Here is a 14,644-nt window from a genome sequence, read left to right as displayed (position 1 = left end):
GCCCTCTTGCGGGTGACTCTTCGCGGCCGTGGGGCGCGCACGCTGCGCCCTAGGCCGCCGCATCCTGCAGCCGCGCTTGGCCCGCACTTCCCGGCTCTAGCTCCCCGCGCCGGGGCAGTGGTGGAGAGGGGAGAGGGGTCTGGGGGTGCCGGGCGGGGTAGGCACAGACCAGTGGTTCCGAAATCTGCCAGCGGGACATTTTTAACAACCCCCCCCTTCCCTCCCGCTTACAAGCCTTGGCTCGTCGTGGTGACCGAATTGGCGGGGGTCGCGGAAGAAGGGGGAATGCGCAGCGTCATATGGGACACCGAGGTCCCCCCATAGGGAGGAGACTTGGCGTATGACCGCCTCACCCGAGGGAAAAGGCGGCTCCCTGGGAGGTTTTGTTTCTTTCTCTAATTTCAAGCCGCGTGCGCCCGTCAAGCGCTGAGTCAGACCTCTGGCATGCCAAAGAATAAACCGTGGGGAAATCAGATAGGATTAAGGAAAAGTGTGTGGGCAGGTAAGTCTATTTGGCAACAATGGGGAGGAGGCAATTTCTGTATCCCCCTTTGGATTTCAGGGGTGTGTTTGTTAGAATAAAAGCAGTGAAGCGTATAGTCAGCGCAGATCCTGGAGTTTGAGGGACCTGAGTCCCCTCTGAGGGTTACCTGTCATGTCAGTTTATTTTTAATTCACTTGTTGACTTGACTGGGAGGAGCCTTCATTATACATTACCGATGTGCTTAAATGCTTGCCCTGTGCCTTCTCAGTCGCTCAGAACAACCCACTGAAGAGAGAGCCACTTTGCAGATTAGGCAAATGAGGATCACATTAAGGAAATGACTTGCCCATGGTGGCCTTAAAGTTAAATATAAATCGCTCAGTCATTAAAACTTACTGCAATCTTAACTAAAGCTGCGTCTAAGTCCAGAAACCTCTCTCTGCCTAGGTTCAAAATCTGACCCCACAGCTTTTTAGCTGGCTGACCTTGGGGAGTCACTTTATTTCTTTAAACCTCAGGGGTTTTTTATAGGTTAAAAGAGAAGAGAAGAAAAAGATTTGACCTTGTCGCCTCCCAATCTTTTATGAGAATTAAACCGTGTGCATGTGTGTTTGCACAAAGTTTATATACCCTGACTTGTTGAATCACTGTATTGTGCTCCTGAAACTAATATAACACTGTATGTTAACTACCTGGAATTAAAATAAAAACTTAAAAAAAATAAAGTGTGCTGAAACAGGAATAAACCCAAATTTATGTCCCCTACTTGCTCAGTAAACTGTAGCTATTTATTTCGAGTCACATGTTACATTATGTGCCTCATGCTTTTTAGCCTCAAACTAGATTGCTAACTGCACAGAGGTAGGAATCACCTTCACTTTCTTGTGGTTGTCTGTGGCCTCCAACTGTTCTCAGTGAACTCATACTCGGTGTGGCTGACCAGAAAGATACATCCCAATGCTCATTGAACACAAACGTCTGCAAATGGTAAGGGCTTTTGCCCATCCCACTTGCTCTCGCTATCTTTGCCCCCACAGGAAGTTCTTGAAGTTTCAGGGAAGGAAATGAAAGTTATCAGTGAGAGAATGAAAGTAACCATAATGCTGGGCCAACGAAATTTTTAGGACCCTTGTCAAATCGCAGGCGGATGTGCTGCTTGTTCCAAAATAGTAAAAGGGAACCTAATATGAGAACCTAATCTGATCTTGAGTTTGTAATTAAAAAACAAAGTAAGGGGCGCCTGGCTGGCTCAGTGGGAAGAGCATGTGACTTGATCTCTGTGTTGTGAGTTCAAGCCCCACATTAGGTGTAGAGATTACTTAAAAATAAAATATTTTTTAAAAAAGTAAAAAAAAGTTTTTAATAAATAAATACCAAAGTAAAATATAATTACTCTATAGTATGGTTATTTAAAAATTGTTCTCCCAAAAGGGGAGAAAAAAGAAACCCTAAACTTGTGAAGCATCTGCCCCTGGGATATAGTACAGGGGTAAGGCGGGGGGGGGGGGGGGGGAGCTTTATATTTATTGTTACCTACGCTGTCTTAAGGGAAAAGCATCCTTGCCTTGAGCTTGTTCCTTTGCCCCTGGGGATGCTACCTCTCCTCTTAGCTTCTTGACCACGCTCTTTCTCTTAGAACAGGGACAGAAGCTCACTTCACACCATCCATTCCCTCTCCTTCTGGAATGTTCCATCATACCTGCCCTCTTCTCAGGCACAAAATCATACCCCTGTAAGAGTCAGCGTGACTCCTTGAATCTCCCCCACCAACCTAGACTCCTTTAAAGGTCCTGCTGTACTTCTCATTGCACTAATAATAACAAAATTCACCTTACAGTACAAGGACTTCATGTAAAGGTTCTAACTCCCAACAGAAAAATTCCTGAGATATCCGGCATCCAATCTAACATTGTATTGTCTAAGGGTAGAGTAGTACCAAAAATGAAGGGGTGCCTGGGTAGCTCAATCAGTTAAGCATCTGCCTTCTGCTTAGGTTATGATCTTGGGGTCATGATCTCAGGGTCCTGGGATGGAACCTTGTGACAGGCTCCCTGTTCAGTAGGGAGTCCGCTTCTCCCTCTTCCTGTGCCCCTCCCCCAACTCGTGTACTTGCTCTCTCTCTCTCTCAATAAAAATATTTTGAAAATATGACATGGGAAGATAGGCTCCAAAATTATGTAAAATAAATCCCACTTGTTTATAGCCCATAATACTTTTACTTATTAATGAATTCAGTTTGCTACTGTTTTGTTTAGGATTTTTGCATATGAGTTCATAAAGAACAATAGCCTGTAGGTCTCCTTTCTTTGGATGTCTGTATCAGTGGCCTCATAGAATGAGCTGGCAAGTGGTCCTTCCTCTATTATCTGATTGGGATTAGTTCTTTAAATATTTAATAGGTTTAAGCAGTGAACTAAAATTATGTGGAATGATATAAGTTTATTTGGTTTGTTAATTTAGTTTATTAAGCATTTCTCAAAATCCAGAAATTATTAAAATTAAGTATGAAAAAGTTGGAGATAATTCAAAATTACAGTATTTAATATTACAAGGATAAGAAGGAATTTGGGCATAATTGATATTTTGTGGATTCAAGAAAATTTGTACCATTGGATTAACAGAACAGCCTTCTAATGCCAATCAAAATGTATATTTGAGTAATTGATTTACAGGAGTAGAAAGTTAAATGTATTAAATTTATGTAGATTGTTGGAACATTTAAGAGAACACAAGTTTTACATACAGTATTTATAAAAAGTTGATAAATTATTTTGGAAAGCTCAGCTAGTCAGAGTTTACTGCTTTATCACGCACAATACTTGATGGGGACCTTGTGAAATGCAGATTATGCCTCAGTAGGTCTGGAGTGGTAGGGCTTTGCATATCTTTAAGGTGCACAATAATCACTGAGCACCTTGTAGACAGGCAGGTTTTATGCAGTAGGTCTTGGGTGGGGCTAGCTTGCATTTCTAACAAGTGCCTCCATAAAGCCAAGGTTCCAGGGATCACACTCTGGGGTAGCAAAGTGGACAAGTGAGTGTTTAAAAAGGAAATCTAATTGATTGTATTTATTTATTTATTTATTCCTGTTTCTTTAGAAATTGAGAGCACGCAAGATGGGGGGATAGGCAGAGGAAGAGGGAGAGGGAATCTCAAGCCAACTCCGTGCTGAGTGGGGGAACTAGATGCGGGGCTTGATCTCACAACCCTGAGATCATGACCAGAGCCGAAATCAAGAGTTGGACACTTAACCGAGCCACCCAGGCGCCCCTAATCGATTGTGTTTATAAGTGCAGTTTAAAATATTTGAAAGTACTTAAGCGTGTAAATGGGACTGAGTGATATTCGAAAGCCTTTTAAAGGTGGATCTTTCAGATTTGCTCGACGTAGAGGAAGATTTTTAAGTAGACTATATAACCTTAACACAGAAACAAGTTTTTAAATTTGTACTTTGGCTAAAGTCAATCATAATTTTTTAAAAAAGTAAAAATACCTGAATGGCTATTTCTGAGAACTGCCCATAGGGATGTCCAAAATTCGTAATGTAACCCCAGTTTTTCTGCATGCCAGACATTGCGCTGAGTGTTCTATGTGTGTGTGTTTAGCTCTTCACGTGACAACACTATGAGATGGTCACCATCACTATGTCCTCTTTACAGGTGAAGATGCTGAGCTTGCCCAGATTGTAATATTAGCTGGGGTAGATGGACACGCAAACGCAAAGCTGACTCTTCACAGCCTTGCTCCCCCCAGGCTATATTGTCACAACGTGTCACAGAGCATCCGTCCCTACTACCAGAGGTTCTTAACTTCGGGTCCAAAACATCAAGAGGTCCCTAAGCTCCGTGAACCTGGGGTCCGTGAACCTGAGTGGGAAAAAAAGTTATGTCTTTATTGTCACTAAATGCTCATTGAAATGTAGCATTGTCTACAATTATGAATGTGGGCAAGAGACCACAGTTTATTAACACCACCTATGACTTTCTCATCGTGCCCCCAGATACTTTCCTCCCTCTTCATAATCCTTGAGATCCCTCATCTCTACTTCAAAAGTATGGTGGTTATTAAACATGCTGTCAGATCTTGTCGCTTAATGCATTACTGAAGAAGCCCAATTTGCTTATATTTAATACCTGTATTTCCAAAAATAATTAGTTTCTTTGGCAATCTTGTGTTTTATTTTATGCATTTAAAAATATTACTCTCAGGTTTGCACTTTCAGGCAAATTTCGAGGAAATTTTCTCTCTCTCTTTTTTAAGATTTTTGTGCTACATTACTGTATTTGATTGTTTTTGCATAATTAAAAAAAAAAAGAATCTGAGAAGTAGTCCACAGGTATCTTATGTCACAAAAAAAGGCTAAGACCACCTCCCCACCCCTGGCCGAGGCTCTTAAGTTTCTCAAGATCAAGTGACTTATTTTTATCCTGTAGCCGAGACCTGGCCTGAAGGTTGTGATCCTTTTAGAGTGAATCAGTGAAGGTAGGTTTGTAGGAAGAAGAAAAATGAAAAAGAACCCAAAGGTAGAGCAATGGCAGCTGCTTGGGTAAACACTGGTTCAATCTGAATCTGAATTTGGGATTAAGATAACTCTTTAGGACCAGAGTGGGTCCAGGCAGCAGGGTGCTGAGGGGGCCTCTCTCTGAGGATCACACAAGGAGTGATGTGCCCTTACATTTTCCTCTACAGGCCCCAAAACGGCTCTTTCCAGTTGAGCGGGATCTGCGTCTCTACTTTTTATTATTTTTTATAATGGCTTTATTGAGATATAGCTCACATACCATACAATTCACCTTTCTAAAATGCACAATTCAGTGATTTTTATTCTGAGTTGTACTGTTATCATCACAATACATTTTAGAACTTGTTCATCACCCCAAAAAGAAATCCAGGACCCATTAGCAGCCACTCCCCATTTATGTCCTTTCCCTACCCCCAGCCCCCATAATCTTCGACAACCACCAATTTACTTTCTGTCTCTATGGATTTTCCTGTTTTGAACATTTCATATAAATGGAATATACAATATGTGGTCTTTTGTGACTGGCTTCTTTCACTTGGCGTGTTTTCAAGGGTCATCTATTTTGGAGCCTACATCACCACTCCTTTCCTCTCTATGGCCAAATTATATTCTACTAGTCCTCTTAAATTCCATACCCCAGGGGGCGCCTGGGTGGCTCAGTCGTTAAGCATTTGCCTTAGGCTCAGGTCATGATCCCAGGGTCCTGGGATCGAGCCCCGCATAGGGCTCCCTGCTCGGGCCGGGAGTCTGCTTCTCCCTCTCCCACTACCCCTGCTTGTATTCCCTCTCTCGCTGTGTCTCTCTCTGTCAAATAAATAAATAAAATCTTAAAAAAAAAAAAAATTCATACCCCAGATGTCTTGCTTGCTTCACCATAGTCCCGGTGGTGTAACTCAAGGCACAATGTACTGATAAAAGGCTTTTCTGATTTCCCAGGCAGGAGAATTCTGGAGGAGGGTGACATACCTCCATGACAGCATCTGGAATTTCTGGAGCTGATTTTCTGGGAGGCCGTGCTCCTTATCAAGAGCTTTGGAGGGGCGCCTGGGTGGCTCAGTCATTAAGCGTCTGCCTTCGGCTCAGGTCATGATCCCAGGGTCCTGGGATCGAGTCCCACAATGGGCTCCCTGTTCTGCGGGAGGCCTGCTTCTCCCTCTCCCAGTCCCCCTGCTGTGTTCCCTCTCTCACTGTGTCCCTCTCTGTCAAATAAATGAATAAAATCTTAAAAAAAAAAAAAAGAGCTTTGGAGATTGGTATCATACCTGACAGGTCACCGATCCACACTCCACAGGGGCCAGGCATGGGGTCACATCCAAGCCTGTATTCCAAGTAACATCTCTGTGCTGGGCTTCTCAGGGGGGCTTTGATTAAGGGCTAAGCAGAATAGAGCAGGGGTGAATATAAATTCTGAAGGTCTTAGGGTATAAAAGCAAAACCACTGCTTCTGATTCTCTTCTTCCCTCCATTTCTTCACCCTTCAGCACGGTACAGCCTTCCCCCTTACACACACACACACGCACACGCACGTGCACGCACACACGCACACTCCTGAAGTACATTGCTATCTAAACCTTCTGCATTGTCAATAACACTAATATAATATAGTTCATAGCAGAGGCCACAGCTGAGAGCCCATGGAAAGTATGTTTGGTTTGGCCAACTGAGAACATCTTAACATTTTTAAACTCGCTGCTAACATTTAGAAATTGAGAATTTTTACATTGAAAATCTGAATGACTAGCTCACCTTTAGAAATCGGGAGGCCTGTCCCAATCAGGCCATCATCCCCTCAGAAAAACACCATCTGCTAGAGGTAATCAATATTGTCCCCTGAGATGGGGCAGGTGGTCTCTAATACACGAACAATTGACTCAACCCTCCCGGCACATACATAGTCATTTAAGTTCTCAACCTCTGATTGATAATATATGCTGAGAATAATGCCTTGCTTTGTACAGAGAAAGTAAATATAAATTCAATTTGCTCGTCTTTGGGGACAGAGAAATTTGTGTGCACGTGTGCATGCTTATTTAACTTATTTTCATTAGACAACCCAATGGCATCATGACAGAATTTAGACTACTAGATACCAAAACAAGGGAATTTGCCTGCAGGATATGATTCTACCTTTAAGATAACACTAGAGATTAAAACCTATTGCCATATTGTTCTAAAGGTTGTTATTATTACAGTGAGTCAAAATTATTCTGGTATAATCATCATCCTGGTGATCTCATTTCTTTTTATTAAAATCTTCAGTGTCGGACCTCATGTAGAAGGGCAGAAAATAATCTGCAAATTAAAATTTCCTGCAGAGTTTTCCTTTATGCGTTAACCTGGCGTGGAGCCAGTTTATTGGAAATGTTTTCTTGCACATTTTTCGCTGAGATAGAGCCTCCCCTTCTTAACTAAATTCTGTTTCCAGCCTAGAGAATGTTATCTGACAAATTGCTTTGACTTTGCTTTTCTTGATTTTGCCATAATTTCTACCTCTGAGGACGACTTCTTACAAAGTCAGATACCTTGAAATATTTGATAACACTTAGGCCATAATCATTGTATTTTCAGATAAATACAGCCACATGCCCACAGGTGATCATTTCTATTTCCTTCCCAGCCCCGTGTAGGAGGCCTCCCTGTCTCTCCTTTGGGTGTGAGGTCCTTGTGAATCTCAGGGCACAAACTCCATGTGCCAGAAATCTGTTCTTTACTTTCTTTCAGATAACTAGGAGTTGGTTTCTAGCTCCCTGTCTTTTTAAAAAATATTTTATTTATTTATTTGAGTGAGAGAGGGAGCAGCACAAGCGGAGGGAGAAGCAGAGGGAGAGGGAGAAGCAGACTCCCCGCTGAGCAGGGAGCCTGATGCGGTGCTCAGTCCTGGAACTCCGGGATCATGACCTGAGCCGAAGGCAGATGCTTACCTGAATGAGCCACCCAGGCACCCCCTAGCTCCCCATCTTGCTAAGATGAAGGCAGGGATTCATTTCCAGTTGTCACTGGGCCTCTCCTCTACCATGTATGGAGATCTTACAGTGACAAAGGGTGGAAGCTGTCTCTCCATCCATCACTGGCCACACCGGTGGTCGCATTGTCTTGGTTCCCAAAGTCCCTTATGGTCCTGTGTCTCGGATGCTTCTTTGCTACTTGCTGGCAAAGGAATTTTGCTGAGATTGGGAACCCTATGCCTGGGGTTTCCTCCTTGGTCTCTGCACCACACCTCCCAGGTGCTGATACAGGGAGGGACAGGTTTGCAGAAAACAGTCTCCTTTCCTGAATCCAGAGACTATCTCCCCTTCTCCACCTCACCCATGTTCTCCCTAAAGTGCTGTCCTTCTCTCCCATACCCTCACCCCCAGGACCCCCAACACAATCTCCTCCTTGTGTTTAGGCTTTCACAAAAGGCAGGAAGAGTGGTGGGTTTTTGCTTTCAGCTCTGCAAAAATTCCCTAGTTAAGAAAACATGAAAAACTTTGATGTGTGCTTGAAATGAGGGAATGAAAAATATACAGAGAACAAATTACAAATTAGGAGTTCAGGGAAAGTATCTGGCTGCAAGGTATTGGATTACCAATATACAGCTAATAGAGGTGACATTTAAGTACATTTTCCTTGAAAAAAAGGGAAATAAGAAATTTTAAAAGAAAGAAATAAAAAGGAAGTCATTTATTCTATTCCTTCAAAAAGCTCTTTGACCAACCTTGAGCCTGCTGACTATTCTAGCTAGCCTATTTGAGTGTATCAAAGCAAATGAGTGCATAATCATTTTTTTTTTTTAATTAATTTATTTATTTGAGAGAGCGAGAATGAGAGAGAGAGAGTACATGAGAGGGGGGAGGGTCAGAGGGAGAAGCAGGCTCCCCGCTGAGCAGGGAGCCCGATGCGGGACTCGATCCTGGGACTCCAGAATCATGACCTGAGCCGAAGGCAGTCGCCCAACCAACTGAGCCACCCAGGCACCCAGAGTGCATAATCATTTTTTAAAGCAGAGTTACTGTCTATAAAGTTCTTTAAATGTGAACAGCTGCTGTACACAGGCCAGATGTCATACTCTTGAATGAGAAAGCCAATGAGAGTTGCGAAGGCTTATGATAATATTAGCTAGCTTTTGTTACTATACTCTAGGTATCCTATTAAGTGTTTGTGGTATACTACGTCATTTAATCCACAAACAATCTTATGCATTAAATACAATTTTATACCCAATCTACAGATGTGGAAGTTGAGGCATGTTGATCAACAATGCAATTGGCTTCAAGTTGGAAGCAAAGATATCTCTGCTTCCAGGACCCAAATCCTAACCAGTATAGTACACCCTACTGCCTCCTGGCCGCACGAGTGTTTTATTAAAATGAGATCAAAGTAGTAAAAGGAAAGGAGAGACAGTAGCACTTTCACGTTACTGGTATGACTGAATGCCCACTATGGGCCAGCACCCGTGTTCTTACATGGAATTGCTAAACTAGACCATTTTTAAAAATAGAGGGCAGATTCCTTTCACTGGTTTCCAGTTTGGGCTCATCACTGGTCTCAAGTGCCTGTGAATGACACATACCTCCTTTATATGGACATGCTATTGTGTGTCTGAATATTTCTTTAAAATGCTATTCCACTATTTCTTTTTCTTTCCTCTGTAAACTGTACATTTTTAAAAATGTATTTATCTATTTGAGAGAGAGAGCATGAGTGGGGGGAGGTGCAGAGGCAGAGGGAGAAGCAGACTCCCCACTGAGCAGGGAGCCCGATGCGGGGCTTGATCCCAGGACCCCGAGATCATGACCTGAGCCAAAGGCAGACTCTTAATCAACTGAGCCACCCAGGTGCTCCTAAAGTATCCATTTTAAAAAGGTCAAATGGGGTGCTGCTTACAGCTAGGTTTATTCTGGGGCCATCTTCATTCTTAAAGTGTTGGCTCAGAATAGCATGTTATGCATGAAGGCCCATCTCTGCACAGTCCTTCTCCTTTCCTACTACACCAAATTTAGATCCTGTGGTTTAGGAAACCAAGTACTACCTTAACTGTGTCCTATCTATTACAAGTCCTGCACAAGAACTCTCTGGGCACCGTCCACCATCACTTCCAAATTAGGACTTCTTGGCATTTGAAACTTAGGGGCTGGATCTGGTCTGTTGCTCAAAGCAGTTCTTTCCATTTATAGTTGATTCTCATTATTCACGGTAGTTATCTTCTATAAAGTCGCTTTGGACCCTGAATTTCCGAATACTAAACTACAGTCCCCAGGGGAAACACAGGGTTAGGTTCCCGTAAACCTCTGGCCACAACATTTTCATGAACCAATCAGCACATTTTATTTTTTTTATTTTAAGAAGCCTCCACGCCCAACTGACAGAGCCAGCTACGTGCCCCAGAACCAGTCAATATATAACCTTGCTTTATTTGTGTTTCTGTTTAAAAACTCCCACTGTTGACTCATTAACATTGAATTCACAACCAGCCGCACTCTAAGCTTCTGGAACACACATATTTGCTCCATAATGCACATTGCAGCTTCCTTGCACTTACAGATACTAGATAGTGCTTCAGCCTTACGCTTGAGGCCATTTTAAATGACCAAATTGCAAACAAAACAAAACAAAACAAAACAAAACAAACACAAACGTGAAAAATGTGGCATTACATAGGCTGCAAAAAAGACACTGAGAGTTGAAATAAGAGGCCAGAACGTCACCTTGTTCAGCCTCAGCTGGGAACTTGCAAGTTGAACAATGTAAAATTTTCACCTTTCTGCACATGTCCCCACATGACCAAGTAGTGCGGGAAATATTGATCTGGGGGTTACAAATAAATTTTGTAAATTTTGAACTTGCAAATACAGAATCTGCGAATAATGAGAATCAACTGTATCTCTATCCTGGACAGTAGCATGAGTATCACCTTATTACACCCATCGGCACCATCTCTTTGCTTGAAACCTGCTGGCAGACTCTACACACTAACTTTTCAAGCCAGAAACCCAGCAGGTGCAGTTTTGGCTCCTTGACATTTCTCTCTCCCCAGATCACCATTCCTTGGTCAGAGAAAATTCCCAAATGCAAAAGGAAGTCAGAAACCATCTACTCTGTTTCATTTAGGATCTCGGACTCTCTTCATCCTCCTGCTCAGGGGGTTTGAGAGCAGGCATCATCCCAAATGTCCCACCCTCCATGGTGCCGACGCTCCGTGGGGACAAAATGCCTTTTCCAGAAAGGGCAGGAACACTACCATTGTACTTAAGATGTATTTATTTGTTTGCTTAAATTCATTTGATATCTTACCATTGCTTTTCTTTTCTTTTTCATTATGAATATTTCAGCATTACAGGAAAACATTTGGACTATTAATAAGCTAAATGAAATTGTTGCTACTCAACTGTAATTGACATACGGAAGTGGCAGTTTTACATGACATATGAGGAAATCCAGCCTTATTTATTTTACTTTAACAAATCTTAGCATTTTTGCCATCTCTATTTCGGAAAGTTATTTTTTAAAAGAAGTGAAAAAAAAAAACACCCTCCACTCTGCATCCCACTTGCCCTTCCTCTTCCTCTTTCTTAGAGGCAACCACTGTTCTAAAGCTCGTGGGCTTGTATTCGTACCACATATGTATCCACAGACGGTAGGGCTTCAAATAAATGGTATCCTACAGTATTTACGGTATTGTGAAAGAATTTCAATCTGAAATGGAGCCGAAGGATATAAAATAGAAAATCTCACACATGTGCTGTCAGGAAAACAAAACTTTAGGACTGAGAGACTGATCTTCCATAAATGTCCGATTTATAGAAAACTGACAATGTTGGACATTTCTTGGAATGATCGGGAGATGGTTTCCAGTGGCATGAACAAGAAATGACTTAGGTCAGGTTGATCTCACGAAATAAGCTCAATTGAGCTTTGTTTGCATGACTGGACTGGTTTTGTCTGCTGAAGGAATTTCCAAAGCTGGTCTCCATTTGTTTTGATTTTATCAGACTCCAACTGAATTCTTTTCTCTTTATGTTCCCTACTCATACCTACAGCCTACCGCAAACCCTCCATGGATGACCTGACACTTGCTATAGTTTGCATGTCCTGAATTGCAATTCCCCTGCTCTTCCCGAATAAGCTCATCTTTTTTGACGATTTTGAGCTTGCCAAGGTTTACCTCTCTTTTTAGGTTGACGGTATCATACAGTGTCTCCTTGGCTTCTTGCCTTTTCTGTCAACAGGCCTGGTCTAGAGCTCCCCATATGAACAAGATACATGTGACCAAGCTTGCCACCCATGGGGCAAGAAAGGATAATTCTCCCTCAGGGGAGGGGCAAAGAATATTTTTGAGTAATAGTACCTGTGACAAGTTCTTTTCAAAATGCTTCTTCTTTTATCAGTTTTAGTTTTATTTTTTATTTTGAAAAATTGCAAACCTGAAGAAATGTTGAAGAGTAGTGCGGGGAGCATCTGTAAAAGCTTCATTTAGATTCTCCACTTGTTAACATTTGGTATTTTATTTTATTTATCTCTGATATATATTGTTCTAGACTGAATTGTGTCCAAGATTCATATGTTGAAGTCCTAACCCCTGGCACCTCAGAATATGATTGTATTTAGGCATAGGGTCTTTAAAGAAGTCATCAAGTTAAAATGAGGCCAATAGGGTGGACCCCAATCCAATGATAGTGTTGTCTTTATAAGAGGAAATTAGACAAAGACATGTATAGAGGAAAAATCATGTGAAGACACAGGGAAGAAGATAGTCATCTCCAAGGCAAGAAGAGAGGCCTCAGAAGAAACTGAAGGGGTTCAGAACAAGACTCCACAAAGTGTGCCACTTTGACATGTGGACTATTTTGAGCTGAAGGCAATCAAGACCCCACAGGCTCAAGAGAAATTTTTTCCCTCCCTTAGGTACCTAGAAGAATTCAAATTGGGGGTCTTTCCCAGAATAAGATTTTTATCAGAGTTGAATTTTATATGGCAGGGCAGACATTTAATTACCAAATATCTGCTCTTCTATTGTCCTGTGAATTTTCCTCCTCCCCTTTGAAGCCCCAGGCCCCTACCCCATTCCTTAGCTCAGGATGGCATATACACCTCATTTTACCTTTCTGTCTTTGAACCTCTCATGTATATGGGGTTCCCATATATATGAAATTAAATTTGATTTCTCTTGTTAACTTCTCTAATGTTAACCTGATTATTAAACCAGCCAAAGAACCAAGAATGGTAGAGGAGAAATTTTTCCTCCCTCACAAAACTAACACTGATGACCTTGATCTTGGACTTCTAGCCTCTAGACTATGAGAAAATAAATTTCTGTTGTTTAAGCCACTCAGTTTGTGCTATGTTGTTATGGAAACCCAGGAAAACTTATATATATATACATATATACACACACATATAGATATAAACACATACATATATATACACATATATAAATATCCATTTAAAAACAGATTGCAGACATCATGATAGTTTATCCTAAGTATTTCAGCATGCAAGGATCCAAGGATAAGATCATTCTCTTACATAACCAAAATACCCTTATCACATTTAGGAAAATTAACCTTTAAATTAATAATCCCACCTAATATACTTTCTATATTAAATTTTCCTAATTGTCTCAAAATATCTTTTACAGACTTTTTTTTTTTTGCTTTAGGGTCTGATCAAAGTTTATGCATTGGGTTGCTCATCATGTTTCTTTAGTCTCTATTGATTTAGAAGAGTCCCTATGTCTTTGTTGTTGTCTTTCACAACATTAAATTTTGGGAAGAGGATAAACCGGTTTTCATAGAATGTCTCATATTCAGGATTTGTCTGATTGTTGCCTCATCATCAGGTTCAGGTTAAATATTTTTTGACAAGATTACTACATAGGTTATGTCTTATATCTCCTACCTCATATCAAAAGACATATACAGGTCTTTTCATTATTGGTCATATTAAGTGTCTTCATTTATTGTATATGTGTGTTAAGTTTTATTTTATGATAATTATAGATTCACAGAAAGTTGCAAAAATAATACAGAGAGATCACATATACCCTTCACCCAGTTTCCCGCAGTGGTTACGTTCCATGTAACTATGTAATATCAAAACCTGGAATTTAATATTGTTTGGATAGTTCTGTGTCACTTTATCACATTTGCGGATTCCTGTCACCAGCACCATAATCAAAATACAGAACTATTCTGGGGCACCTGGGTGGCTCAGTCAGTTAAGCATCTGACTCTTGATCTCAGCTCAGGTCATGATCTCAGGGTCGTGAGTTCAAGCCCCGTGTTGGGCTCCATGCTGGGCAGGGAGCCTACTTAAAAAAAAAAAAAGATACAGAACTATGTCATCACCACAAAAATCTCCCTTGTGTTACCCCTTTATAATCTTGCTCACCCATTTCAAGAATGTTATATAAGTTGAATCATATGTGTGAGTACATTTTTAATACTTTTTGCTGTTTAACAAAAAAAAAAATCTTCATGAGGCAAGAAATAAGAGGACCAACCACCCACCCGAAGTTGGCTGACTATTTCACTTTAGTTATTAGCATATCAACATATGGGTTCTCTTTTATAGTTGAAAAATACACAATATCCCCTTTCTTTCTCACACACATAAACATACACCTTTCTGGAAATTGCTTGAGGATCCAGAGAGAAGGG

The 14,644-nt window shown here is 41.3% G+C and overlaps 1 long non-coding RNA gene across 2 annotated transcripts; it reads left to right on the top strand.

Moving 5' to 3' along the window:
• Positions 1-27: 27 nt before the first annotated feature.
• LOC118536263 (uncharacterized) lies at positions 28-6,480 on the top strand. 2 transcript variants are annotated; one of them, XR_013441413.1, is made up of 3 exons: positions 28-502; positions 4,144-4,340; positions 5,943-6,480. It is a non-coding gene; the product is annotated as an uncharacterized LOC118536263 (long non-coding RNA). The 2 variants fall into 2 exon arrangements; XR_004917589.2 differs by having other exon boundaries at positions 29-502; positions 4,144-4,366.
• The last annotated feature ends 8,164 nt before the right edge of the window (positions 6,481-14,644 follow it).

The sequence above is a fragment of the Halichoerus grypus genome, chromosome 9 (assembly GCF_964656455.1).
Source record: "Halichoerus grypus chromosome 9, mHalGry1.hap1.1, whole genome shotgun sequence".
Taxonomy (NCBI): domain Eukaryota; kingdom Metazoa; phylum Chordata; class Mammalia; order Carnivora; family Phocidae; genus Halichoerus; species Halichoerus grypus.
This window is presented reverse-complemented; position numbering and strand designations above follow the sequence as displayed.